Raw genomic sequence first — 27,878 nt, 5'->3', positions numbered from 1 at the left:
AGGATGTGGGGGAAAAGTTACCCTGATCCACTGTTGGTGGGAATGCAAACTGGTACAGCCATTGTAGAGACAGTATGGAGATACTTCAGAAGTCTGAAAATAGATCCACCATATGACTCCGCAATCCTACCCCTGAGAATTTATCCAAGGGAAATAAAATCAGCTTGTGAAAGACTTATCTGTACCTCCATGTTTATTGTAGCTCAATTCATAATAGCTAAGATATGGATTCAAACCAGATGTCCATCAACTGATGACTGGATAAAGAAATTATGGTATATATACACCAGGGAATACTATTCAGCCATAAAAAGAATGAAATCCTGTTTTTTTGCAACAAAATGGAAACCATTATACTTAGTGAAATAAGCCAGTCCAAAAAAGACAAATAGCATATGTTTTCCCTGGTTTGTGGTAACTTAGAATACCAAAAATGCAATGTATAGGAGTACAATTGACAATATGAGATTCAATGATTATTTACAGTCCTTGTCTTTACTGATGAGGAACAGTATTTTTTTTCTTATTATTTGTTGAACTCTTTACTTAGTGTAGGGTTAATCTTATGAGTATAAAGTAACTGAAAATAGATCATTAAGAGGGAATAAGAGAGGAAGGGGGAGGAAAGGTGGGAGCATGGCAGGAGGAAGCGTAGGGTGTGAGGTATCACTGTGTTCCTCTGTCTGCATAAATGAAATACGTGGGATTTGTACACTTTAGATAAAAAAAGAAAAGAAACACATACAAAGAAGGAGGTGAACTCAACAATTCACTTTGTAAGGCAAGTCCTTTAGAGCCCAGTGACACAGTGTGTCACAAACGAGGAAGAAAGATCCTCCTCATGTTCTAGCTACTTTACAGTTTGGGAACTCTGCAAGTGTCCAGAGATAACACTTTTTGTGTGGACAGTGCTGTTCTCAGGGTGACTGGCGAGGTTTTCTCAGCTGGCCCTGGGAAGGTCATGTGGCAGTGGGCACTGGCATAGGAAAAGGAGGGAAGTCTGGGCTGTGTGACATTTGTCCTCATTTGCAGAACATTTGAGAGATCTCTTTGGAGACTCTAATAATGGGACAGCTGAGAAGGAAGACTGATTCTTATTCTAGCCATATTAAGACAGGAGAAGGGCCGGCGCTGTGGCATAGTGGGTAAAGCTGCCGCCTGCAGTGCCAGCATCCCATATGGGTTCTGGTTTGAGTCTCGGCTGTTCCACTTCTGATCCAGCTTTCTGCTATGGCCTGGAAAAGCAGTGGAGCACGGCCCAAGTCCTTGGGCCCCTGTACCCGCATGGGAGACCTAAAAGAAGCTCCTGGCTCCTGGTTTCAGATAGGTGCAGTTCTGGCCATTGTAGCCAATTGGGGAGTGAACCAGTGGATGGAAGACCACCCCTCCCTGCTTCTCCTTCTCTCTCTGTGTAACTCTGATGTTCAAATAAATATTTTTTTAAAAAAGAAAAAAAAGACAGGAGAGATATTTGGAGTTCATATTTTTGTCTATAAGTAGTGTGTTTGCATCTATTTTAGAGAAGTTACTGTGCCGCAGGAGCATTGCTGAAAGGACACTATTAGACATTCAGTGGGACAAGTGTAAACTGCCAGGGACTGTGTGAAATGTGGGCAACGTTATTTCATTGCCAGAGTCTTTATCACACCTAGACTCTTGTGAGTGTGTACCAGCGCCTGATATCCTGACCCTCTGGTCTGTAGTACTTTCCCATAGAAAGAAAGTAGCCAAAGGATTTTTCTTTGTTTGCTTTCTAATAGCACATTGTGTTGGGCATTAGATTATAGAATCTTTCTGTATCAGGAAGCCCAGAAAGTGTTCCCTTTTCCACAGAACATATGTTATTGTTCTTTCCTTCTCCTAAATCCAAATATAAAGTACTGATATATTTAGAAAACCTCTTTTACCATGGTGTTCTCTCTCTCTCTCTTTCTTCCCTTCTCTCTCTCTCTCTCTCTCTCTCTCTCTTTCTTTGACAGGCAGAGAGAGTTAGGCAGTGAGAGAGAAAGACAGAGAGAAAGGTCTTCCTTTTTCCATTGGTTCACCCCCCAAGTGGCCGCTACGGCCTGCGCGCTGCACCAATCTGAAGCCAGGAGCCAGGTGCTTCCTCCTGGTCTCCCGTGCGGGTGCAGGGCCCAAAGCACTTGGGCCATCCTCCACTGCACTCCCAGGCCACAGCAGAGAGCTGGACTGGAAGAGGAGCAACCGGGACAGAATCCGGCGCCCCAGCTGGGACTAGAACCCGGGGTGCCGGCGCCACAGGTGGAGGATTAGCCCAGTAAGCCGCGGCACCGGCCTAACATGGTGTTCTAATCAGTTTGTTTGCTTATAGGGACCAGCCATTCAAATCAGGTCAAATAAAACAAAGGTACATGGAGAAGATACAGGTTTTATTATTAAACTGAGGACAAAAAATATAGCCAATTTCATGGGAACTGAGTCAGGAGATGGAAAGCCATTGAGGACCCACAAGTTCTCTGTATTTGTCACTGCTATCTCTGAATCACTATGTGAGTCTTTGCCTCACTGTCTTTATCTCTTCATCACTATTTCTCTTTTATAAATGTTCTTTCAAGTCCATCATTCCCTGAAGGTTCCCTTCATTCTCTGTGGCAGGGTAACCTGCTGATCAATAGCCTCTGCTTCTTATTAACACGGCTTGCCCAGACACCAACTAACTCTGGCCGTAAATCTGCATAGTTTTCACATTTTTCTGACACAATCTATGTAGATAAAAGTGCAAATTATCAAGAGAGAGGATCTGATTGGTAATCAATATGCCAGTAGATTGACAGACATATGGTAATCTGTCCATCTTGTGTCAGGATGTGGGCAGAGTTGCTTGGTTCTAATCTGGCCACCTAGCCCTTTCCTTCAAGTTGGGGCCATGAGTTGGGAGGGAAAACGGGCATGGTAGGAAAACTGCATGATACAGCCATCATAACTATGAACTGACGTCTGCTTACTGGAAGCATTTGAAAACCCCGTCCTAACAGGCAATGGTTGTTTAATACTTTGTATTGCAGATGGACATGCAGGCAGATTGGTGAGGACTAACAAGCCAGGCAGATAAACTTCAAACTTCTCAGTCATTTTGAAAGAACATTCTTTCCTTAAGTCCGATTAAAGTTGGCCATATTGCCAATGATCTGCTAGCTGATTTAATTTAAAGCAACTGTTTTTTTTTAATTAAACTTTTATTTAATGAATATAAATTTCCAAAGTACAGCTTATGGGTTACAATGGCTTCCCAATCCCAAAACTTCCCTCCCACCCACAACCCTCCCCTTTCCCGCTCCCTCTCCCCTTCCAATCACATCAAGATTCATTTTCAATTCTCTTTATATACAGAAGATCAGTTTAGTATATATTAGGTAACGATTTCAACAGTTTGCCGCCATATAGCAACACATATTGAAAAAAAAATACTGTTGGAGTACTAGTTATAGCATTAAATAAGAGTGTACAGCACATTAAAGACAGAGATCCTACATAATATATTTTTTTAAAAAATTAATTAATTTTCTATGCCATTTCCAATTTAACACCAGGGGTTTTTTTTTTTTCATTTCCAATTATCTTTATATACAGAAGATCGATTCAGTATATAATTAGTAAAGATCACATCAGTTTGTACCCACGCAGAAACACAAAGTGTAAAAATACTGTTTCAGTACTAGTTATAGCATCACTGCACATTAGATAACACATTAAGGACAGATCCCACATGGGATGTAAGTACACAGTGACTCCTGTTGTAAAGCAACTGTTTTTAATGCTTGTTAGATGAAACACAAAGAAACAAGGAGGTGAGTGAGTTGAAGGGATAATGTCTCAGGATCTGTAACAGCACTGGAGAACATATCTGAGTTTGGCTCTGTCTGCTGAGCTGCCATCATCCTACACAACATTTTGGGACCTCAGCCATGAAGTTGAAGCCTGTATTTTGACTAGTTTAATATGTAATAATACTTGCATTTAATGGAAGCTAGCTTTTGCTTTGAGTTACTTTGTCTTTAACTCATCAGGGTGTAAATGGGCTTCAAGGTAATTTTTAATTTATATGTAAATTAGCTATTCTTCTAATAGTGCTATAGTATGAATTTGAGTAAATGCAGAAAAGGATAGGATGCAAGCAATATTTTGAAAATAATGTCAAGAAAGAGGCTGTCCAAGTGATACATGACTTTCGATGAATTTGAGTATGGGTTATATTAAGACACTTTCAATGAAATTATTGTCACTGCAAATTTTCTGTGGCTGAGATTGCATGAAAGCAATATGTAGAGCAGAAATGAAAGTAAGATTTCACTGTAGGTTGTTAAGCTATGTTAAAGGTCACAGTTTTCCATTAGAGAACTTCCATTCGGCAGATATTATGTAAAGTTGATAGTTCTTTACTGAATTCATTTTTTATCATATTTAGTGACAAATTTAAAGTGATTACAGCTCTTATTTTTTGATACAAAAATGAAATGTTTTATGCATGATCTGAGTCTAGGTTTGTAAGTAAATATGCTATCACATATTTATAACAGGAGTGTGACATGCTAAAAAATCATGATACCCTAATTTTTCCTAATTTCAATCTGAATGAAAGCCATTAATATATGACCTCCTAAATCTTCTAATCAATTATTTTATTATTAAGGAACCATGTGGTTCAGGGAAATATTCTGAAATATTCTGAAGGATCTTAGTAAAAATGATAGACTTTCAAAGTTCATTCTAAAATTCAATAGCAGTTGTCACTCACAAGAAATGTAACAGAAAGCATGGAAAGGTATGGAATTCTGGCTACCATTTCTTCTAATTGTTTAGTTAAAAGGAAGGTGGAAAATTACCTTGGTGGTGGTAGCTACACTACAATTAAGATGTAGATTCTAAATAGAACCTAGGACACACTACACAACACCAAAATCAAGGTCTCGTCAGGGCTGCATGCTTACTCCAGGTGCTGAAGGAGAAGCCACGTCTAATAACATTCAGTTGCTTGTGCTTATAGACTGAGCGCCCCACATCCTTGTCACTATCAGCTAGGAGGCAGGTTTTAGTTAGGACTGGTTTTACCTCAACAACTGTAAATTTATTTCCAGGGGGAAATAAATGCATTTGTTGGTGATTTCAATCCTTGTCATTAGAATCAGTCTAAAATACAAATCATTGTCTTCGTGATCAATGTTAAATACCTTCAGGAATAAAGAACTTCCATGTTTATTAAGTTACTGTTTTGATTGCCCAGAGATACTAAACACTGTAGACTTTTAAATACCAAGTCAAAGAATCTTGAAAAGCCCCGAGTTTATTTGTATTTTTATTACCCCTTGGAGTTCTACTACTGTACTGAGGAGTTCTTACCATGAAGTGACTTTCATGCAATTGTATTCTTACTGGGAAATGATTTTACTGCGTAAGAAAATGAATGAGCAGAGACCAGTGAGTTACGCCTGCTGATGGGCTATAATTCGCAGACTGTGATGTCAAAGCAGATTTGAGGCTGTGAGAAAGGTTGGTGGTTGCACGGTTTGACAATTCTGTGGCAGCAATGAAGTGTGTCACACACAATCTCATTCTACCACATTCACTCATCTCACCACAAACTGGCTACGTAAGTTCAGTTTATACAGATCCAGTCCAAACCACCTACAAAATGCTACGTAATACCTGTCCCAAAGTGAGCAAATGAGAGCAAGTAAATGTGCCCCCAAAGTTTTCTGATGACATTTTCTTAATACAAAGGCAGAGCTGTAGGTTTTTTTTAAACTTGTCTGTTAAAGTGTTCTACAGTGAAAGTACTGCATGTCTTTCAGGACTTGAAGTCGTCTCCTGTGAACCCAGTTGGTTTGGTTTCCTTCTGAGCAGCTGGGCATTCTGCCTAGGGTTCTCCTCACACAACTTTTGGATGACAGCCTGGAGGTCTTGGCAGCCACTCTCAGAGAACACTTGTGCGTCAGGTCTCTTGGGGAACAATGGTGCTGGTGGTGGTTCGCAGAATTTTGGCAGCCATGAACCTTGTCTCTGGTGCCACGCTGTAGTTATGTCCTCTTGCCAAAGGGAATTTGCAGACATGCTTAAGTATTGGACTTCCACACGGGGAGGTTACTTATCCTATGGGATCCAATATAATCACATGAGCCTTGACAAGTACAGAACTTTCTGGAATCAGAGAGATACAGGAAAAACCAGAAAAATGTAAAGCAGGAAAGGGACTCCACTGCCATGGCTGGAGGATCTCTAGGGAAAGCATGAGAAACAATATGGGCAGCTGGTTGGAGCAAAACCTGCCTCCCAGCTCCCAGCGGCAAGGAAGTGGGGAGCTCAGGTCTACAAGCACAAGGATGATGTTAGACACGAATTCTTCCCTAGAACTTTAAGTAAAGCATGCAGCCCTGCCAGGACCTTCATTGGTGTTGTGTAGTTCTAAGCAGGCTACCTAGGCCGGTCCATCCAGGCTCATGACCTTTAGAAACTGTGAGATGGTACATTTGAATTATTATCAAGTAGTTTGTGGAAATTTGTTAAATTGGCAATAGGAAACTAATTCTAAGTCCACTCCCAAAAGATCCCATGATGTAGCTCTGGCATTTCCACTGGTGAGATTCCATCTACCTTCTGGATCTTACAGTCTGTCTATTTACATCTGGATCTTACAGTCTGTCTATTTACATCCTAACACTTGGCCCATCCTATGATGTCCTATACCATCCTATAACTCATGATAATATCCATTAACATCCTATAACTTCCATGACACAAAGAAGGTTCCAGTAACACCCTATAAAAGCCTGTAACTTCTATAGTGTATACAAAATAAGTCTACAAAGGTAGGAAGCATGGATGAGGAAACTACTCATCTGACTCAAGTAAACTCTATCTTGTAAAATGACTGAATTATATTAAAATGTATTACAAATATTATATACAAGCTAGTTCTTTCTCACCTTCATAATTTCTTCTGACAGCCTTTTCTCCCCTAAATAATGAATTTTAGTGAGCTACAATTTAGATTTAGAAAACTGAAATTTTTTATTTGAGACTATAATGTTAGGCTACTTTAAGGTTATCATTAACAAACTCCAGCACTACTGACTCAATAGACAATTACCTCTCCTTGCTCAAAGTGCAAATTAACTCACTTGTTTACTCAGAAAATTTGCTTCTGGAGTGAGATGAGAAGAATATGAATTTACAGTTAACTATGGTTAGGAGAGCCCTTTCCATTAATTACAGGCTACTGCAGGAAGTGTGTTATGTCCATTATTTCTGTTTCCTTGGCCAATTTGAGAAAACATTTGGAGGTTTAATAATTGTGCCTTTACATTCTGAAATAAGCAGGACAACTTATTAAGGGTACATGTACAAAAACCAAAATTATTGTCCACATGCATGCTTGTGAGAAAGAAAAATGTCTAGAGAACCTCTATAAAGTTTTTTCCAGGTTAGCAATGAGAGAGGTTCTCTGGAACTAGGAACATACACATTTCCTTAGCTTTATGGTTGAACTGGGTTTGAATCCCAGTTCCATCACTTCGTGGCTGGGTAATATCAAACAATTTACTCAGCTTCCCTAATCTTCAGTTTCTGCATCTTAACCATTTGATAATTGGATATGAGAGGCCTTCAAAAAGTTCATGCAAAATGTGTATTAGGTATAAGAGAGAGAGCAAGAGCAAGAGAGCGAGGTGGGGGGGGGGGGCGGGGAGAAAAACATTCCTCTACTGGTTAAGTCCCCAAATTCCTGCGATGACTGAACACTCCTAGGCTGAAGCTGGGAGCAGGGAACTCAATTCAGGTCTCCCATGTGGGTGGCTGGGACTCGACCAGAAAGCTGGGATCAGGAGCAGGAGGCAAGCATCCGACCCAGGCATCCAATGTGGAATCCATGTGTCCTAGTCTGTGCCTTAACTGCTGCTCTAAACACTTGCTACCCCCTCTTATATCCTGAATCTTTAATGTACCAGGCAGTTCATCCAAATGACCCTCAGTGGAGATGCTGTCATCAAGACAATTCAAGGCCTGAAGTCCTTTTTCTTTGATAATGCTCCACACATTGGGTGTTCTTTGTGAAACAGTAATCTAATCAGAACCTCAGATCAATTCTCCCCCTACGCATGGTTAAAGGGTTTTCTACAGCTCCCAGAGGGAATAACAGTGACAAAATGGCAAGAGAAAGAGAGAAGATATATGAGGGAGAAAACTAAGGGGAGTGGAGAATGTATGTGGAAGCTGTCCTTGGCAAGTCCTTGGGAGAATCAGTCTATAAATGTCACTGCCATTTGTCCCCTAGAGCCAAATTATTTTGAAAGATTTTTAACTATAATTTTACAATGTTTTGTTTTCCAGGCATCATCTATGATATGTTAATATCATATCTTTCAAGTTTTGTCTCAGACTTGAATCGGAAGTTATTTCTTGAGCATCTGAGAGCAGAAATTGAGCTTCCATGTGCTGCATTTTTTGATGGGAGCAGGGCATGTCAAGACAGGTCTGAACATAAAAAGAATTATTATTTCACATTTTCTGAGGCTCCCAGAGAGAGAAAACTATCTTCTTAAATAGAGTACTAATATTTTTTTTCTTTGATAGGAACCTAAATTACAGGAAAATTCAGTTGGTTAAAACCCACCTTCTTTTTTTGGCCTAGATATAAATCCCGCCAGTGGCAATGAGGAAATTTGTTCTTCCTCTCAGTAGAGAACATTATGCTGTTCATTTTAGGTTAAAAAAGTTACATTGTCTTCTAAATAATAGTTTGTCAGAGAAAAACCATATTATATTATCTTTTCAAATAATTTAAAATGTGAATAATCTCAGGTGAGTTTTTCTTAACTGGGAGAAAAGATATGTTAAGCTATTTGCAACAGATAAAAGATGTTCTTTCTTTGAGGTTAGAAAAACTTCCTATCTCAAAAAGTACTGAACTGAAAGTTAAAAGTCACAGAAACCCAGAATCCACCCTAAATTGTCTCTTGTTCTTACCCTAAACTGCCAGTGGTTAAGTTCTACACATTCTTCCTTCCACCATCTGTTCACTCTATGGGCATCTCCCCAGCCCCCACACAGAGCCATATGTTTGGTTTCTGTCCCTGCCCCCCGACCCCAGACCTTGCAAGTCTCCTAACTGGACTCTCCATTTTCACCACTGCCCCCTGCCACTGCTGTAATTCACCTCTGCCATGTGGTTGATGTGAGTTCTCAAATAAATGCAATCACAGTACCCCCCTGCTTGAAAGCTGTTCCTGGCTTTCATTGTTTAGACTGACGTCCAAGTTTCTTACTTTGCCATCCCTGGGGCTCATGACTTGGCCTGTGGCCATTTCTATTTTTCCACCCTACCTTCCAGACAGTCCTCCATGTTAACCCCATGCCAGAAATAATAGTTCACTATTCCCAGAACCCACCAGACTACTTTATTCTCCATATCTTTACTCAATCTGCTCCTATCATCTTCTTCCACCACCATTTTCCTTACCTACATTCATTGTCTAGATTGAGTTCAATGCTAAATCTCAGACACTGCCTACTCTACCCACACAGGACACACTTCGGGTATCCCCTGTGTTCCATAGAGACTTGTGGACACAGTGTGCCATGTTTTATTGTGTTAGTTCAAATGATCTTATTTCACCTCCACACTTCATGCAATTAAGACTGAATCTTATCTAACAAGTTGTAATGTGTCTGGCACTTAGCATTCAATGTCTATTTGTGGAAAGAAGGAGGGAACGGAAAACCTAGGACAGGGCATAGGCTTGCCAAGGGTCAGAAAGTTGAGTTTAAATTTACTCAACTGAAAAATGTCAACAATGTTGCTAACTCTTGCAGTGCCTGGAATAAAACCCTCTGTAGGCAGGCTGTTAGCAGCAGCTCTGGACACCATTTCCCCTTTGCTTTCCCCTGTGACCTCATTTCAGGCCTCCACCTCCTGCCTTCCCAGCTCTCCAGAGAAATGTGCCAGCTGATAGTCTCCAGAATGCACCAAGCTATTTTCACTCCCTCTGGGTCCCCTCCCTCTCTCTCACAAATTGCCTTTGCCCTTGTTGATTTCTCGGCCTGGGAGGTGCTAACCCCAGCTCTGCGCTCTGCAAGGCTGCCCACTTGTCACCAAATGCCCCCTACTCAGAGAGGTCTTGACTGACTTCTCTCTAAAGGAGGTCTATTCATGCTTTGCCTGATACATTTTACTCTGTCATACTCTATCCTTTCTATTTATTTTATCTATATTAGTCCCATGGTTTCACAGGCAACCAAAATCCAAAAATATTAACAGAAAATTCTAGAAATAAATAATTCATGTTGTAAACAACTTTTATTATGGTATATTGTTATACTTATTCTATCTTGTTATTATTGTTAATCTCTTAATGTGTTTACTTCATAAGGTAGACTTTATCATAGGCACGAATGTTTGGGGAGAAAAACATTTTAGGTTCTGTACTATCATCAGCTCCAGCTGTTCACTGGGGGTCTTGGGACATGTTTTCTACCATAATGAGGGGAATACTGTATTTGTTTATTTTTGGAGTTGTATTCCTCAAAGATGTCAGCTGCAGGAGGGCAAAGATCATGTTGATCTTTTTCACTGTCTCATTCCTAGGGCCTGACACATAGCAGGCTCTTAGGTATTTTGTTGATTGATATACCAACTCATCTGGAAGAGTGGTTTCAGGATGGATCAGGTACAGCACATGAATGAAATTTATAAGCCAAAACCATGATCCAAAAGTGAAGCACAGTTATAGGGACCAGAACGGACATGAAGAACCCGGGAAAGGTTCCATTTCTTATCTTAGGAAAAGAATATGCAGCTTGAGAACAAGCAATTCCTCATTTTGGGAGCTGGAATCTCAGCCTGGGTGACCAGTCCAGCCAGAGTGGAGTAGGATACTTGCGGTAGGAAAGGTGATGCTGGTATTTTAAGTGAAGGAGGGAGGTGGTTTGGGTTCTAGGACCCAGGAGCCAGAAGAGGAAACGTTTCCTCACACAGGGCTCTGCCCTCTGCATGTGCTGTTGTTAGACTCTGCAGCCTAGAAGTTAATTAAAACAGGATTTATCTGGGTTAAGAAGGTAAAACGCATCCGTGCAGGACTGGTCAATAGATGACCAGAAGGGGAGAGATGGGCCATGACTTTCTCTACAGGTTTCCCAGAAACACATGGTTCCTGGGCTTCACTTCCTTTCTCTGAACCTCAACTTCCTTATCTTTAGAATGAGAATAATGCTTACTTAGAGTTGTTGCAAGAGATGAATCAATATATGTAAACAATTTGGGAAAGCACCTAGCATAGAGTAAGCTCTCAATAAGGACTTGTTTTTAAAAATTAAATCTCATTTATTTATGAAAACTATTAGCATGCAATACTTGAATACCCTATGAGGCACAGGAAAAAGCACATGCATAAAGCACACACTGATCTTACAGACAAGCAACTTTTCACGGTGTTTAGAGTCTAACCAGCTTTTTAGTTTTTTGTGTTGTATAGCATAATGCACAATTGTGAACTGCAGTCCCCTCATAGTGCTGTGGAACACTAGGACTTATTACTTACATCTAACTGTGTTTTGGTACCCTTTATCCAACTCTCCTTTATCTCCCCTCTCCACCCACCATGTCCAGTCTCTGATAGTCACTGTTCTCAGTTCAAATCAACTTTTTTTTAAATGAAAAACTTCCAGATATGAGCAAGTGCTCATATCTGTTTTCCTGTATCTGCCTTATTTCACTTGATGGAATGACCTCCAGCTTCTCTCGTTTTGTTTCCAATGGCAAGATTCCATCCTTGTTTGTGACTGGATAATGCCGTGTATGCACACCGCTTTATCTATTCATCCATCAGTGCACACCTCAGCTGAGCCCACAACTGTAGAAGTCCTCTTTGGTTTTAAACATGGGTCAAATACATGGGTTCTAGTCTGTCCCATCTAGGGAGAGTGGGAGGAATAGGATAGATAGATTCTCAGGATATCGCCTAAATGTCAAACACGTTAGCCCCAGAATACGACCAGGATCTGGACTTTTTAGAGCGTACCTGTCTATCAGATCACAACCATCTTTCCCAAGCTTTCTCCCCTATGGCTGCTGGCTGCAAAGCAGGAAGATGATATACCTTTAGAGTATTTTCCTTGGACCCAGAGGGCTCTGATGATAATTATTTAGCTCACTATTTCAGAACGTTTAACAAATCATAATATTTATTTGACCAGAAGAATTGGGTTGATGAGTTCACAATTATTTAACTCTAGACTTCATAAAATTCACAAAAATGTCAAAGACATCAATCACATGTTCTTCACGCAGCCTGCCCTAAGGTTTTGGTCATATCAAAATGATCAAAATAAAGAAATCAACACAGGAACCATAATTAAGGAATAGATTTAATTCAAATTTCACCATTTTTTTTCTAATGTCCTTTATCTGTTCCAATATCCTGTCCAACGTCCCACAATGCATTCAACTGCATTTAATCTTTAGTCCCCAATCTGTGACAGGTCTGTGTAGTCTTATTATTACTTTTTTTTAAAGTCTTTTCTAATCTTTTATGAGCTTGAAATCTTTGAAGAAAGCTTCAGAATGTCCCTCAATGAGATTTTTATCTGATTTTTTTTCCCACAACTAGATTGAAGACGCACATGCACTAAGAGTAATACAGGGGCCGGTGCTGTGGTGTAGCGGGTGAAGCCGCCACCTGCAGTGCCAGCATCCCATATGGGCACCTGTTTGAGTCCTGGCTGCTCCACTTCCAATCCAGCTCTCTGCTGTGGCCTGGGAAAGCAGTGGAAGATGGCCCAAGTCCTTGGGCCCCTGCACCCATATGAGAGACCCAGAGGAAGCTCCTGGCTTCAGATAGGCGCAGCTCTGGTGGTTGTGGCTAACTGGGGAGTGAACCAGCAGATGGAAGACTTCTCTCTCTCTGCCTCTCCTTCTATTTCTGTGTAACTCTGACTTTCAAATAAAATAAATAAATCTTTTTAAAAAAAAAGAATGTGAGAAAGAGAAATCTGACAATTAAAAAAAAAGAGTAATATAGAAATGCTGAGATGTTTCCAGTGAAAGATATCAAAGGTACCTGACATCACTTGTTACCTGGCTGAGGCAGTGGCTTCCAGATGTCTCCATTGCTATTATTTTCCCTTTTGTGGTCAGTAAGTATCTTGTGAGAGGTTCTTTGAAAACAAGTACATTATTTGTCCCTCAAATTTTTACTCACTAGTGTTAGTATTCATCCGTGGAGATCTTGATTGCAACAATTTGTGGTGTTTTCTCTCATTTTCCTGCATTTTTTATTATTTGAGAGGCAGACATACAAACACACACACAAGCTGTAGCAGGGAACTAGAAACTCAGTCCAGGTCTCCTAGGAGGTGGCAGGGACCCACATATTTAAGCCATCACTGCTGCCTCTTAGGGTTTTCCTTAGCAGGAGGCTGGAATCACAAACCAGAGTTGGGCCTCAGTTTCAGGCACTTCAATATGGGACACAGGCATTCCATCTGGTACCTTAACCACGAGGCTAAATGCCCACCCCTTCCCTATATTTCTACCTTTTTTTTTTTTTAAAAAAAAGATTTACTTATTTATTTATTTGAAAGGCAAAGTTACAGAGAGAGGGAGATACAGACAGATCTTCCATCTGCTGCTTTACTCCCCAAATGGCTGCAATGACCAGGGCAAGGCCAGGCTGAAGCCAGGAGCCTGGGACTCTATCTGGGTCTTCCACGTGAGTGGCAGTGACCCAAGTATCGAGCCATTGTATCTCAGTGCACATTAGCAGGAAGCTGGATGGGAAGTGGAGTGGAGACTTGAACCCAGGCACTCCGATGTGGGATAAGGGTCTGCCCAGCAGTCTTAACTGTCATGCTAAACCCCTGCCCTGCCCCATTTCTTTTCTATGCACTCTTTTCCCTTGGAGAATTACAAGATATTCCAGACTTATGTGACATGTTCCCTAGCCCCACCTCAGAGACAACCATCAAGACCTGGACAAAAGGTGTGCTGGGTGCTCCAAAGTTGCCAATATTTGTAACTTCATTCCCTAGTCTGAGAAACCTCCTCCTCTCAGTCCAAAATACTTACTTTGAGAAGAAAATGTGCTGACTTGACTACAGTAGTAGTTTACAATATTCTAACTTCATGACACATTTGTGCTACATCATGCTCACCATACAAATAGTTTTATAACCCATGTGATCTGGGGTTTTTGAGGAGGTAGAACACCTTTGTGTAAAGTAGTGCATACATACGTTGACAGGTACTTAATCTGCTGCATTCCACTTCCCAAGAACTTCAAATGCATCCTCCTTGTCTAGTAAGCATTGTTTGGAAGTTGAGATCAGAAGCACTGTATTCAGTGCATCATTTATTATACATGTAATCATACTTGGCTGTTTGCAAAGCACATCGTTGTAATGAAAAGCACTGCTTGTCCCATTGTTCCTTTTTTCCTTAAGAAAAAAATAACACGCTTCCCAGAATGGGAACATCAAACCCTGCTCCAGGGAGGCAGGCTTGAGCCAGGTGCCAGGACGATGGGAGGAGATACGTAACAGATGTTATGGGATGATGTCAGACCGAAGGCAACTCCCATTTGTGAGTGCTGCGCATGTGTGCACACAAATGCATATGTGCAGGCACACGGGCGACCCAGGTCAATGGCTCACTTTTCAAGTCAATTTCTTTGTTTAATGGGAGAAATGTATTCTTAACGTTTCTTCTCTGTGTAAAATATCCATGCATTTTGAGGAAGGAAACTTGTTGAATGGGTGTGTGCAGTGACTTAAAACTATTCAAGAATTCTCTTTTGTGGTTGTCTTCAAAGCCAGTTTACAAATGCTTTAAAATAAGTAATTTTACTTTACAGTCACGTCTTATATGTTGATCCAAATATTATTCAGTTTGATCTTTCACTTTATTTATCACCCTTGGCTCTGAATAACTTCTGGTTATTTCAAATATGCTTCTAAAGGATAAGAATTTTCCATCCCCAAGGGATAAAAGTTTGAGAATGTTAAGAATATATTCTAGGCATGATGGCAACCCTGGAGAGCACTCCCCCAGCCCCAAACTGGTTCTCTTCCCAACAGAAAATTTTGAGCAATGGCACCATTGGTAAAATAACTAGCTGTCAACAGCTCAAGGACATACTGTCGTCTGATGGTTTGTTTAGCCTAGAGTCACGCCTTGAATGCAGAGCAACTCTCAAAGGGATGCCGAGCGCTGAAGATGCTTGACAATATCTTGGTGAGATGATTAAGCATCCTGCATTCGGCTTCAGTTTCCTGTTTAGAGAAGCGGAATCCCTGAAGAATAAAGACATATGTCTCTACCGGCATGCCAGTGATGTACCAGACATGAGCTCTGCTATGCGGACTTCATCAGCACACCACTCTGCATCACCAATGAGACGGCCTCTGCGCCTCTACTGCCAATTGCTGTGTGCATTTCTTCAAAGAGATCACAATAAGGCTATGAGGGAACGTTGTGGTGTGGTGGGATGCATGCGACGTGGGAAGCAGAGTACCTGGCTGGGAATTCAGATATTAATCAAGTAAGGCAGTGCCTTTGAACACACTTGCACTGTGTCTGGCACCTCAGTGTTGATCCTGAATCTGAAATCGAGAAGTCAGAGCTATAGAAGCTGAATTCTAAGTGCACAGTTTAATAATGGGATAAAAACGCATGCTAGAAGGGGTCAGATTTTTAATGACTCAGTACAGTGAATCTCCTATTTCTTAATAAGAAAAGTGTAAAAAAGATGAGGGAACAGAGTCTATAATTATTCTGCCAGGTCATGAGGTGTAAGTAGGTAATTTTAGAATGTTCTATAACTGTCCTTTAAACCATAGTTTGCATTAAGTCAGGGTAGTAATTTTTCAGGTTTCTTAGAGCAGGCCTTATTTTTCTGGTGTAGAGATGTCCAACTCATTGGGCAAAGATGTTTATGTAGCTTGGACTTCTTCCTCATCTGCATTTCTTTAATCCCATCCACACCATAACCTAATGCAATGTGTATAAGTGTGCACACTCAGGTACACCACACTATCTTACGCTCCAACACATGCAAATTAAAGCCAAATAGGTGTAACTGTTCCCATTTTGCCTTACAATTTAGATTTTTGAGGAAAAAGCCCTCTTCTATTTTTCTCCTTGGGAGAAATATATTAACATTCTCAAGCGCATTGGCCTCGCTCATTCCCTTTCTTTCCTCAGACGTAAACCTTGCAGCCCTGCCAACATTTTCTAATATCTACATGTCAAATGCAGATTACAACCCCCCTGGGCTGGATTCACACTGGCCTGTTGGCTTCTCACAGAACCTTACACAGCCTTGTCACTAGTTTGATGTTAAAGCAAATAACGTTAGCATCCTTAGCAAGGTCTTTTGCGCTGGAAACTGAGGAAATCCAATGACAATAAACATGCTGAGAATAAAATCAGCCACTGCTGCAATTACTGGGTCAGAGGCAGGTAAGTGCAATTATTTCTATACTGAACAAAGACAGCTGGGGAGTAGCGGGCTCTGCCGTGAGAGGCTAGGTGCGGTGTGCTGGAGGTGCTAGATCCACAGACCCACACATGTCCTACACCCACATGTTACCTCCTATGTGATTTTCCCCTACGCTTTTCTCTTTGTTTTTAAAAACAGTTTTAAATTGGTTACTTCCTTTTTCCCCTTTCTCACACTACATTCTGTGCTTACAGGCAAGGACAGTAAATTAAGCATATCTAAAGATGTAAATGCTCAAAATCACCTTAGATGATTGGCTTAAGGGGTTGAGACTTGCTTTTCCCTCCGTCTCTTAGACCTGACGCTGTTTTCTCCTCTGAGAGTACATCTGTCAATAGTTGATGGAGCTTTCTTGGATAAATGAGCTGTTTCTTGGGACATTATAAATCATATTTGGAATCAAGTTTATTTTCAAGCTGCTTCTAAAATCTCGATGCTGTGCTAACTGAATAGAAAATGCTAAATGTTTGAGGGAGCAGTGCAAGCTCTCCAGTGTGAACAGCATGATCAGGACTTAAGAAAACAAATGGAATTTACATCCACCGAGGAAACAAGAACACGATTCTGTTTTTCAGAAAACTGTGTGGGGTTGGAGAGGACCTTCCAGAAGGAAACTCCCCAGTTACCTCCTGTGTGCTGAGCGCCAGGATCTGTGCTGAGCTGAGCCTCACAACAGAATCACCTGGCAGGTGTTGCCATACTTCTTCTAAAGATGAAGAAACTGAGGCCTAGAAAAGTTGGTAACCACTTCAGTGCACATAGTGAGCAAGTGGTAGAGCTGAAATTGGAACAGGTCGGGTTGTGAAGTTCATGCTGTTCTCACTCCACCAAAAATCAGGCACTCTCTGTGACATGGTCTGCCTTCTGTATTTGGTGGTGTCTTGTTCTTCATGGATCTGGTGTTGAGGCTGAGCCAAGGGCTAGTTATCATCACGCCTCTTATAGGTTGTTTAGTTATGCTCTAAACAGTGCAAGCACCACCCGTATCTGTTTTTTTTTTTTTTTTTTTAGAGGGCTTTGACATGAAATTTTAGCAAGGTTCTGCTGCTAAAAGAAGCTAAGAAACCTCAATCAATTGAGGTTTATTTTTAAAAATTCTTATAAAATAAGGCCATTAGAATATGCAAGAACATGACATGACCAACCTGTAAAAAATGGGAAATATTTTACTTCTTTCTCTGCTTCAAAAGGTACTCCCAAAGAATACTCCAGAATGGCCTTATTCTAACCATTAAGAGATAACCTCAGGGCCGGCACTGTGGTGCAGCAGGTTAATGCCTTGGGTAAAGCGCCAGCATCCCATATGGGTACTGGTTCTGGTCTCAGCTGTTCCACTTCCGATCCAGCTCTCTGCTGTGGCCTAGGAAAGCAGTAGAAAATGGCCCAAGTGCTTGGGCCCCTGCACCTGTGTGGGAGATCAGGAAGAAGCTCCTGGCTCCTGGCTTTGGATCAGTGCAGTTCCGGCCATTGCGGCCATCTGGGGAGTGAACTAGTGGATGGAAGGACCTCCCCCCATGCCCTGCTCTCCTCTCTGTGTAATTCTGACTTTTAAATGAATAAATAAATCTTTTTTTTTTTTTAAAGAGATAACCTCAGAGTCCTAGGCTTTCATTATTTCGTTAGACATTAACCTGCTCTTCTGCAGTTTCCACATCTATAGGCTGGATCTACTAACCTCAGATGCTTGTTGAGATGATCAAAGGAGACCAAAGATCACAAACCAGTTCAAAAAAGAAAGAATAAGGCTGAAATATAAGGCATTGCCACTATCTGGGCTGCATTTTCTACATTTTAGGAAATTGAGAAATCATGGATAATTGATTATAGTTAAGATTTCAAAGGCAAAATATTAGGAGTTGAGGCTATTTTAGCATAGGACAGATGGGGATGTAAAAGGCATGAGACCATTTTAAAAGCTCTTTCCAAACAATTATTTTAGAGACAATAGCTTATCAAGTTAATAATATCTGCCCTTGAGTTTTAGTTATGTATAATATTGGCTGCTATTCATTTTTAAATTTTCTAATGAGAAGATTTTTGCTTCTTTTTTTTCCCTCTCCTAAAATATATGCTTGATTTGAAAGGATGAAATGGCTGATGTGATATCTGACTCGTGCTGATTGGGGTAAGACATTGTTTCCTTAATGCCTGTCTCCTTGTCATTCTTTCTTCCTTTCCCTCCTGTACTTGCATGTTTATTCCCTCCCTTCTAGAAAACATAAAACACCAACTACATACACACATGAATACATGTCTGTTTCAAAAAGTGTCAGTCCAACACCTAAATCAATAACACATCACTGAGATATGAACTATGGCCAGAAACCTGCTTTCACCTCACAGACACCATTGTAAACACCATGGGAGCCCAAAGGATAGAACACCCAATCCTGCCTGGAGATGGTAAAAAAGATGTCATGGTGAATATGTAGCTACTGATAGCACGAGTGATTGCCTCTTTGCATTGCCAGTTGTTTCTTATCAGTTGCATTTCAGCCCACATGGAACCTGCTTATGCTCCTGGGTCTTATTAGTACAAGAATGTGCCTCAGCGGAAATCCCGAGCGACAGCCTTCTGTATTTCTGGCTCTCTGTCTTTCCGTTTTTGACCTCACAAAGACTTGTACCTGCAGACCTGTCTCCCCGATCCCCATTCTCTCCCATACCTCTCCTTCTCTCCGTTTTCTCCTTTCATGCCTCACTCTCCCTTTCATTTAGGAAATGAGGCGCAAGGAGGCTACATTGGTTACGAGAGACCTCAGGAGAATGCATGGGGAAAGTTGAGAACAAAAAACGAGAGCCAATAATTTAATATTTTAATCTTGTTTTCCTCTCCTCACTTAGTTCTTTTCAGATATTCAAATTTTCAAATCTGATTTTCAAGTACTTCTGGTCTGAGAGGGAACAAATAGTTTCTAAGTAGTACCTGTAAGGCAGGTTCCTCTTCTAGACAAGGTTGCTATTGATAGTGCTTGTCTGGATTGTATAATTAATGTCACTTGATGAAACTGTGAGAGAGAGAGAGAGAGAGAGAGAGAGAGAGAGGGAGGGAGAGAGAGATCTTCCATTTTCTGGTTCACGTCCCAAATGCCCACAAGAGCTGGGGCTGGGCCAGGCAGAAGCCAGGGGTCTGGGTGTCCATGGGAGGCTCCCAGGTGGGTAGCAGGGACTTGACCACTTGGGCCACCTTTCACTGCCTCCCAAGCACATTAGTAGGAAGCTGGATGGGAAGCCCTGAGTAACTGGGACTCAAACTAGGCACTCCAATATGGACGTGGGAATCGCAAACAGCAGCTGAACCCCTGCAGCACCACACCAGCCCCCATATCTATTTCTCAAAGTGTCTGGTTTTGGAGGCATCTTGTCCCTCTGTCATCACAGGACAACAGCTTCAGCAAACACTTTGCCCTGGCTAAGAGACTCAATCTACAGACTACTTGAGTGTCAAAGTCTGTTCACTGTGAATTAAAATGAGAAATAAACCACAGAGAAAGATGGAAGTGAAAATTGCAGGAGGTGATTCTGGCAACCTACCCTCTTTCTAGCCATCTCCCCAATCGTGTCTGCTTTTCCTTCCTGAATCCAGAGTGTGGGCCCATGCTGTCACAGCAGGCTCATATTAGCATGAGAGCCTTCGAAGCTCTCACAGTTACTGTGCAGCCTACAGAGGAGCACAAAGCACGCAGTCTTGGAGCCAGACTACTGTGGTTCAGATTCAGGTTCTACCACTTACTTTCTGCAACAGCTTGACAGGTGACTAAACTCTCAAAATTTTATTTTTAGATTTGTAAAAGGGAATAGCTAAAACTACCTGTGTCCCAGGGTTGTGTGAGGGTTGAAGGAGATAATAATTAGCTTTATCCAATTCATGATAATGACAAGACCTCGCGTTTATTGAATGCTGAACTCTCACTATGGACACAATACTGCAGAAAATGGTGAGGAGTTAGGACATTGAATGAAGATAAAACTTCTCCTGACTTTGCTGCTGCTGCCAGGGGGCCCTGTCTTGCTGCTTCTCCAGGGGAATTTCTATGACTCTTTTTTAGTGTTTGCTATTCTGAGAATGTTACTGAATAATCATAATAACTGACCTTAAGTCAGACCTTGAGATGAATTTTACCTTCAAGAGCTCATCTGATCCTCTTCAAAATTTTCCAAGATAGGTTAAAAAAAATTCCATAACATAGATGAGACTAGTGAGGCTTCGACATCTCAGGTAATTTGACTGAGGATTTATCCCTAGGCCTGTCTGCCACTAAAACCTTTGCTCACTTTCCACACCATGGTTTTTCCTCAGTTAGTTATTATCACTAAATAGCTCGTTCTTGTTGTAATTGTCTGCCACAAGCACAGTGGGAATTGGGAGCATCTCTTTTCTAGCCTGTTAGATACTTCAGAATTATGACTGCCCATTTACTGTTTGACAAAGTCAGGATCATGTCTGCCTAGCTCATTTGCCCACAGGAGGAGTTCTTTTTAAATCTAAATCTATTAATTCTACAAGGTATAACTCAAAACCAATTGTCTAAGAAACAGCCATCTGGCTAGATGCATACTATGCTTAGTGCCATGATGACCTCCCTCTCTATTCTTATTAGTGAATTTTAGGAATAGCACTCGTCAGTTTTACAGTGAAATTGCAATAATAATAATAATAAAAACATTTATCAAACTTTTGCTTAGTGCTAAAATATTTACAAACATTATTTCATTTAACCACATGAAAATCCTCATTGTAGATACATACACCATGCTTCTCATTTTTTAAAGAGCATTTTTTCTTATTTATTTTATTTGAAAGGGAGGGAAGAGAGCAGAGAGGGTGAGAGAGAGGGAGGGAGGGATGAAGAGAGAGAGAAAGAGAGAAAGAGATTTCTTCTATCTGCTGGTTTACTTCTGAAAGTCCCACAAGAGTCAGAGCTGGAAAGCTGGGCCAGCCTGAAGGCTGGAGCTGGAACTTGGTCTGTTTCTCTCAGGTAGATGGCAGGGACCCAACAACTTGAACTATCAGTTGATGCCTCTGAGGGTGCACATTAGCTAGAAGCTGGAATTAGGAGTAGACCCAGGACTCAAACCCAGGCATTCTGATATGGTATGCAGGCATTTCAAACCACATATTAATCAATACACTAAGCTTCTCATTTTTGAGAAGAGAAAATCGAGATTTAGCGAGGTTATCTTACATGCCTAAAACCACAAATATGATGGAGCCATGATTCAAAAGGTCTCATTCTGAAGCCTAGGTTTTACTACATTTTCTTATCCATATTAGTTCTGTATTCTCAAACACAATATAAAGTGGCCCTAGAGTTGACCATGTATTACCAAGGCCATAAGGCGGCCCTAGAGTTAACCATATATTACCAATATATTACTATATATTACCAATATATTACCAAATACTACCAGTAGAGTTTCACAAATTGGTTCATACGATGGGTTTGTTTGTTTGTTTGCTTTTTGAGTTTTTATGTTGTGTAGACAAGGCCAATTGTAATTCTCACCTAACTATCTTCACACAGGCACACCAAACTACTCAGCTTATGGAAAGTGTTTGCAGGAGCCCCTTGGTCCGTTCTTTGAGGGATGAGGAGCCATTGACTTCTAATCAAAGACAGAGAACAAATCAATGGGTGGATGTCCTATATCTTGAATTGATGTGATTAAGGGCTCCACCACTCCATTTCTGGGACTCAGGTATATCCATTAATCCTATTTATCTTAACGACCTTTGAGAGAAAGCTTTTCAGTTTCTTCCACCTCTGAAGAGAAATTCATGCCACTGTTCCATGGAAAAGATGAAGTAGGACATGAGGATGAAGGATGAGGGAAAAGCAGTGTAACCTGGTTCTCTGCACACAGTCATGCCAGAGTGCTTGCTCCGTGTCAGGCAGTGCCCTCAGCTTTCATGCGTTGAGCTCACTGAATCCTCACCACAACCCTAAGAGGCTGGACTAGCTGTCTTCAGATGATCTTAGACCTGTACATAGTCTCAGAGAGAACACAGGATCAAGAGTCGCCATTTAGTCTGTCTGACAACAGAGACCAAGTTCTAACCACCTTGCTGTAAAATAGCCCCCTGCCCCCTCTTTTCTGCAGAGTATGCTCCAAGACCCCCAGTGGTTGCCTGAAACAGTGAATAGTACTGAGCCCTATACCTCAGCACTTATGCTCTCTGGCCATGACTTTTGCAGTGTGAGGTATGACAGCAAAACTAGTATGAATTTCTTCCTTTCTCTACAATTTCACAGACAGAAGGTTCATTCTTATCACAGATCTTAGCCACCTCAGAATATGATTTTTTTTCCCTTTCATTAAGCCAAGATCTTTTACGTTTTCACTTGAAGGCAATTCTTTAAGCCTTCTCTTGGCACGTCTGAGTTGCCAGCACCACTCCTCTTGAGCTTTGGGACTGCTTTTAAGTAAAGTAAGGGTTATATGAATACAGCACAGCAATTCTGAAACATTGCACTTGACAACCTAGACACCTAAGTGACTAATGGATGGGTAGCCCACATAGTGTGAATAACTGACATTCCACTTTGCATTGTGTTCCCAACAATGCAAAGTGGAATAGCTCAAGATTGCATTATCTACTTAGAATGGCATGCAATTTGAAACTTATGATTTATTTCTGGAATTTTCCATTTAATAATCTCAGGACAAGATTGACTGTAGAAAGCTGAAACCATGGAAAGTGAAGCTGTGATTAAAGGGGGAACTAATCTTCAGTCTCTGGTAAGCTCGAGAAAATGGTAGATAACTTCTGTTTACAGGCCTTGATGGGCAGGGCACGGAAGGGAACAGGAACAGCTGAGTATTTATTGAGTTCCAAGTACTGTGAAGATATTTTATGTTTCAAACTCTCTAGGGTAGGAATTTTTAATTTACAGATGAGAAAGCTGAGTTTGAAGGGTTAAATGACTTTCCCAATGCTATTGTGTTTGCAAATGTAGAACTCAGCCTGGCATCATCATGTGCTTTTTCTGTCACCCTGCAAAGTTTTAATAGGAGACCCTTCCTGATCCATCAGATGCCTGTGACCAATGACAACATTTCAATTCTATGTTGATTTCCTTTCAATAAACAGCTAGTACAGGGCACTTTATTTTTATAGGCTCAGCTAAGAGTTAATTTGCTACAAATTTTTTTGCCTTGTTTTGTAAAATTTGAAAGGCAGACCTTGATCTGTGGTAACTAATAGAGCATCCAAAAAGTCATCTATAGAAGTGAAAGTGACACTTTGAGATGTGATGACTTTGAATAGCTTTTGTCTCGAATGTTGAGGAATATTTTTTCTTTTCATTCTATTTTTTGAACACTTTACTTAGTGTAGAGTTAATCTTGTGTGTATAAATTAATTGAAAATAGATCTTAGTAAAAAATCAGAATGAGAATAGGAGAGGTGGGAGGAAGAAGGGTGGGAGTGCTGGTATGGTGGGAAGAATCACTATGTTCCTAAAGTTGCATTTATGAAATGCATGATATTTGTATATCTTAAATAAAGGGTTTTTGGGGAAAAATATTTTGAAAGGCAGAGGGAGAGCAAGAGAGATTCTATCCTTCCATCCTCTGGTTCATTCCCTAAATGTCCACAACAGCCTGGGCAGGAACCTGGGTGTCAAAAGGGGCTCCCATTAGGATGACAGGGACCTAAGTACTTGAACCACCATTGGCTGTAGGAAGCTGTTATTAGAATCAGAACCAGGACTCTTGAACCCTCGAACTATGATATGGCATGTGGTTGTCCCAAACAACACCTTAACTGCTGTGCCAAATTTCTGCCCCCCAAAAATGTGTAATGAAAATTCAAGGGACGTGGCAGAACAAAAATGTCATCACTGGTCAGGACTTGTAGGGGGTGCTTTTCAGAGTTTAATGTCCTGTTTTTAACTCCTTCACACCTCTCTGTGTGGGGAAGTGAGGAAGTGACTTTCTCTTCATGGTGTTTAATTTCAGCAGTGGAAGACTTTGAGACAGTCTCTGTATCCTTTAGCATCCTAGAATTCTGCCTAGAATGATGGTGATTTTAAGGCCAAACTACACAGAGTCTGAGCTTTGGAAAGGCCACTGGGAGGATGAATTCCGTCATTCAATTCCTCCGCAGCTTTGCACACCTAACCCAGGCCCTTGCATCTTTTGCCTGGGTTATTTACTCAGTCTCTTGGTTTGTCTTTAGATTTCCAGTCTTGCCTCAACACCCACAACAAGTAGTCTTCTTGAAACATTCTTAAGTGGCCATCAAAGAAGGATGTACTTTTCTCTAAAGGGAGGAGAGAATTTCCACTTTGCTTATGGCCTTGTCCAAATACTGATGGAGTCTGTGAATTCAAAAGGCTTCTGTAGCCCAGGCAGCTCATGTCAAGAGCCTTGGGTGGTCACTGATGTCATACATAAGAGTGTTAATTATTAAATTAACAACAGGAGTCACTGTGCACTAACTCCCCAGGCAGGACCTCTGTCCTCAATGAGTTGTACTATGACAGTTAACTGTAAAACTAGTTTTCAAACTATCTGTGTGTGTGTGTGTGTATGCAAATTGTTGAAATCTTGACTTAGCATAGAGTTGGTCTTCTGTGTACAAAGTTAACTGAAAATGAACCTTAATGGAGAATGGGACTGGGAAGGGGAGAGGGAGGAGGAGGAGGAGGAGGAGGAGTGTGGGTGGGAGGGTGGGAATGCTGGGAAGAATCACTGTATTCCTAAAGTTGTATTTATGAAATTTGTATTCCTTAAAAAATAAATTAAAAAAAATTAAAAAATAAATATTCTTAGATTATGTGAGACTAAATAATCCAATGGAAAAGAATGTTAAACTATCACAAAACTCCTAAGTAACTCACTGACCCCTATAGAAAGAGGGCCATGATCGATGCCACCTGCTATCACCTCAAATGTTTCCGTAATGATGGGTCCATGTCTGAACACAGTTCAGATCAGGTCACTCCCCTGCTTAAAATCCAATGGCTCCTTTGTGTCTATGGATTAGGTCTGCATCTCCCCTTCTTCTACTCTTGACCTTGGCCTTTGTGCCCAGGTTGAAGAGCCACATCATGCTATTTCTCACCTGTGTGCCTCTGCCCTCTGCCAAGCATGCCAGGGACCTCCTCCTCTGTGTGTCTTTTGTCTCAACTTTAGTGCCACATCTGTCAGGCCAGTTCCCACAGACTGCTGAAATGCCTTGCCATATTAGAGGCAATAGTGTTGCCTCTATTAACATTTAATTACCTGTTTTACCTGTGTTTCCCACCAAACTGGGAGCCTCTTAAAGCAAGGGTTTTGACTACTCATTCATCTTTGTGTTCCCAAATATGAGTAAATATATTGACCACTCAGTGATCAGTAATACAGAAATATCAGCTTCTAATTGCTTTAATTAATTAAGAGTTGGGGGGAGGGAGACAGAGAGGTGTACAGTGAAGGAGAGAAGGGGAGAGAGGGTGGGGGCAAGTGAGAGCTTCCCCATTGGTTGGCCCACTCTCCACATGCCCACAACAGCATGATCTGACCCAGGGTCAAAACCAGGAGCTGGGAATACACTCCGGTCCTCCACATGGGCAAAAGGAACTCAACTACTTGAGCTGTCACTGCTGCCTCTTGGCGTGTGCACCAGCAGAAAGCTGGAGTCAGGAACTGGAGCTGCTGATAGAACCTAGGCAGTTCCTGGTATCTTAACTGTCCAATGCCTCAGCTTCTAATTTCTTTTTTTTTTTTGAAAGATTTATTTTATATATTTGAAAGAGTTACAGAGAGAGAGAGAGAGAGAGAGAGAGAGAGAGAGAGAGAGAGAGAGGTCTTTCATCCACTGGTTCACTCCCAAGATGGCCTCAATGGCTGGAGCTGCACTGATTCGAAGCCAGGAGCCAGGAGCTTCTTCCAGGTCTCCCATGCGGGTGCAGGGGTCCAAGGACTTGGGCCATCTTCTACTGCTATGCCAGCCCTAGCAGAGAGGTGGATATGAAGAGGAGCAGCCGGCATTAGAACCGGTGCCCATATGGGATGCCACCAGCCCCTCAGCTTCTAATTTCTAAGACTTCCTTACATTTTGCCAAAATTTCCTTCCCTATTGGTCCAGATTCTAGCCCCTGAAATTATTTAATCCCCCCTTTTTGGCAAAATATAAGTTGAAATATGTGAATTCAATTAAATCTTTTCTCTAGGATAAAGGTGCCTGCCTCTTGTACCTATCTTCTTATACTTAGACTGTGCCTCTCTTCACTGTCCCAGCTGGCCTCTTCTAACTGCAGTTTAGTTGACACTTGGTTCTCTTAAATCAAGACGCCCAGATCAGAATTCTAGTTTCCAGATTTTATTCCAAGTAGCAATCAGCTCACTCACCTGCCCTGTACTCTAAAGTAATTAAAAGATGCATAAGGTAGCAACTGACTTTGGGAATGTAATACATGTAGTAAAATATGCATATAATGAACGTACATAAAATATATGAAAATAAAACAAAAAGCTCTTGGTCCTTTGTCTTCTGAATGTGTTCCAAAAACACTGGGGCATGGGTAGGCACTGTTATTACTTCCCCTTTACAGATGAGGAGAGTCAGGCTACTTTTTCCAGGCCATACTAAGAAGGTGAGTGGCAGAGTCACAATGGTAACTTTTACTGACTTTAGACTTGTTTAGAACAGTCCCGTGTATAAACCACCAAACCATACACAGATGCCCCAAGGGGCCTCAGTTAGCTTCCTGAAACTGAGTGCAAATAGTATGTAAAAGCATGTGTTTCTATGGTGAAGGTACCTCATATTTATCCTGCTTCCTAAGGAATCCTTGGTCATAGAGAGGTTAAGAAACACTGTGTTAAGGGTACACTGACATTGAGCGCATAGCCAATCTACTGTGGAATTTATTTGCCTATCCTCTGCTCTTAAATTTCTCCAGTCAAGTTGCCTAATTGGTTTTCTGAAGCTATCTTTGGCCCAGTACACTTATCCCTGCTGTATTTCCTCTTACCAGTTTCTTCTCTTTCAAGGCTGTTTCTTTTCATCACACCTCTGTTATTTCATGCATTTGCTATTTTCCACAAATAACTTGATGGGCACTCTCTCTTGATCCATAAGGAAGTCATTGGTGAAAAAGAGGCCTGACCCAGAGGAGGGTAATGGCTATGAATATGGTTTCCAAGGCCTGTGTCTCATTGGCTTTTCTCCTCAGGTTGCTCATGGTTTCTCTAGGGAATAGACAGAGGCACTGCTCCATGTTGCAATGATTAAGCAACCTGCTATTCCCAAGCAGCAGCAGCAGCCTTGCTGTGTCTGCAGATTTCTGAGGCTCTGCCTCACAGGACAGCATTGTCCTGAGTGCTCTTTAATGCAGCATTCCACAGCTCCTGCCATCAAAACCTTCCAGTTAACAGAGT

General features: G+C 41.3%; 1 long non-coding RNA gene across 2 annotated transcripts in view; it reads left to right on the top strand.

Annotated features, from left to right (window-relative positions):
- The first annotated feature begins 23,156 nt into the window (after positions 1–23,156).
- Positions 23,157–27,878, top strand: part of LOC133771255 (uncharacterized) — a 55,625-nt gene continuing 50,903 nt past the window's right edge. Inside the window, exon 1 of one of the 2 annotated variants that reach the window (XR_009867553.1) lies at positions 23,157–23,246. This is a non-coding gene — a long non-coding RNA (uncharacterized LOC133771255). The remainder of the gene's footprint in view (positions 23,247–27,878) is intronic. The other variant, XR_009867554.1, reaches the window with a different exon arrangement.

This window comes from Lepus europaeus, chromosome 12 (genome assembly GCF_033115175.1).
Source record: "Lepus europaeus isolate LE1 chromosome 12, mLepTim1.pri, whole genome shotgun sequence".
Lineage (NCBI taxonomy): Eukaryota > Metazoa > Chordata > Mammalia > Lagomorpha > Leporidae > Lepus > Lepus europaeus.
Note: the sequence above shows the minus strand (reverse complement) of the source record. Positions and strands in the feature narration are given on the sequence as shown.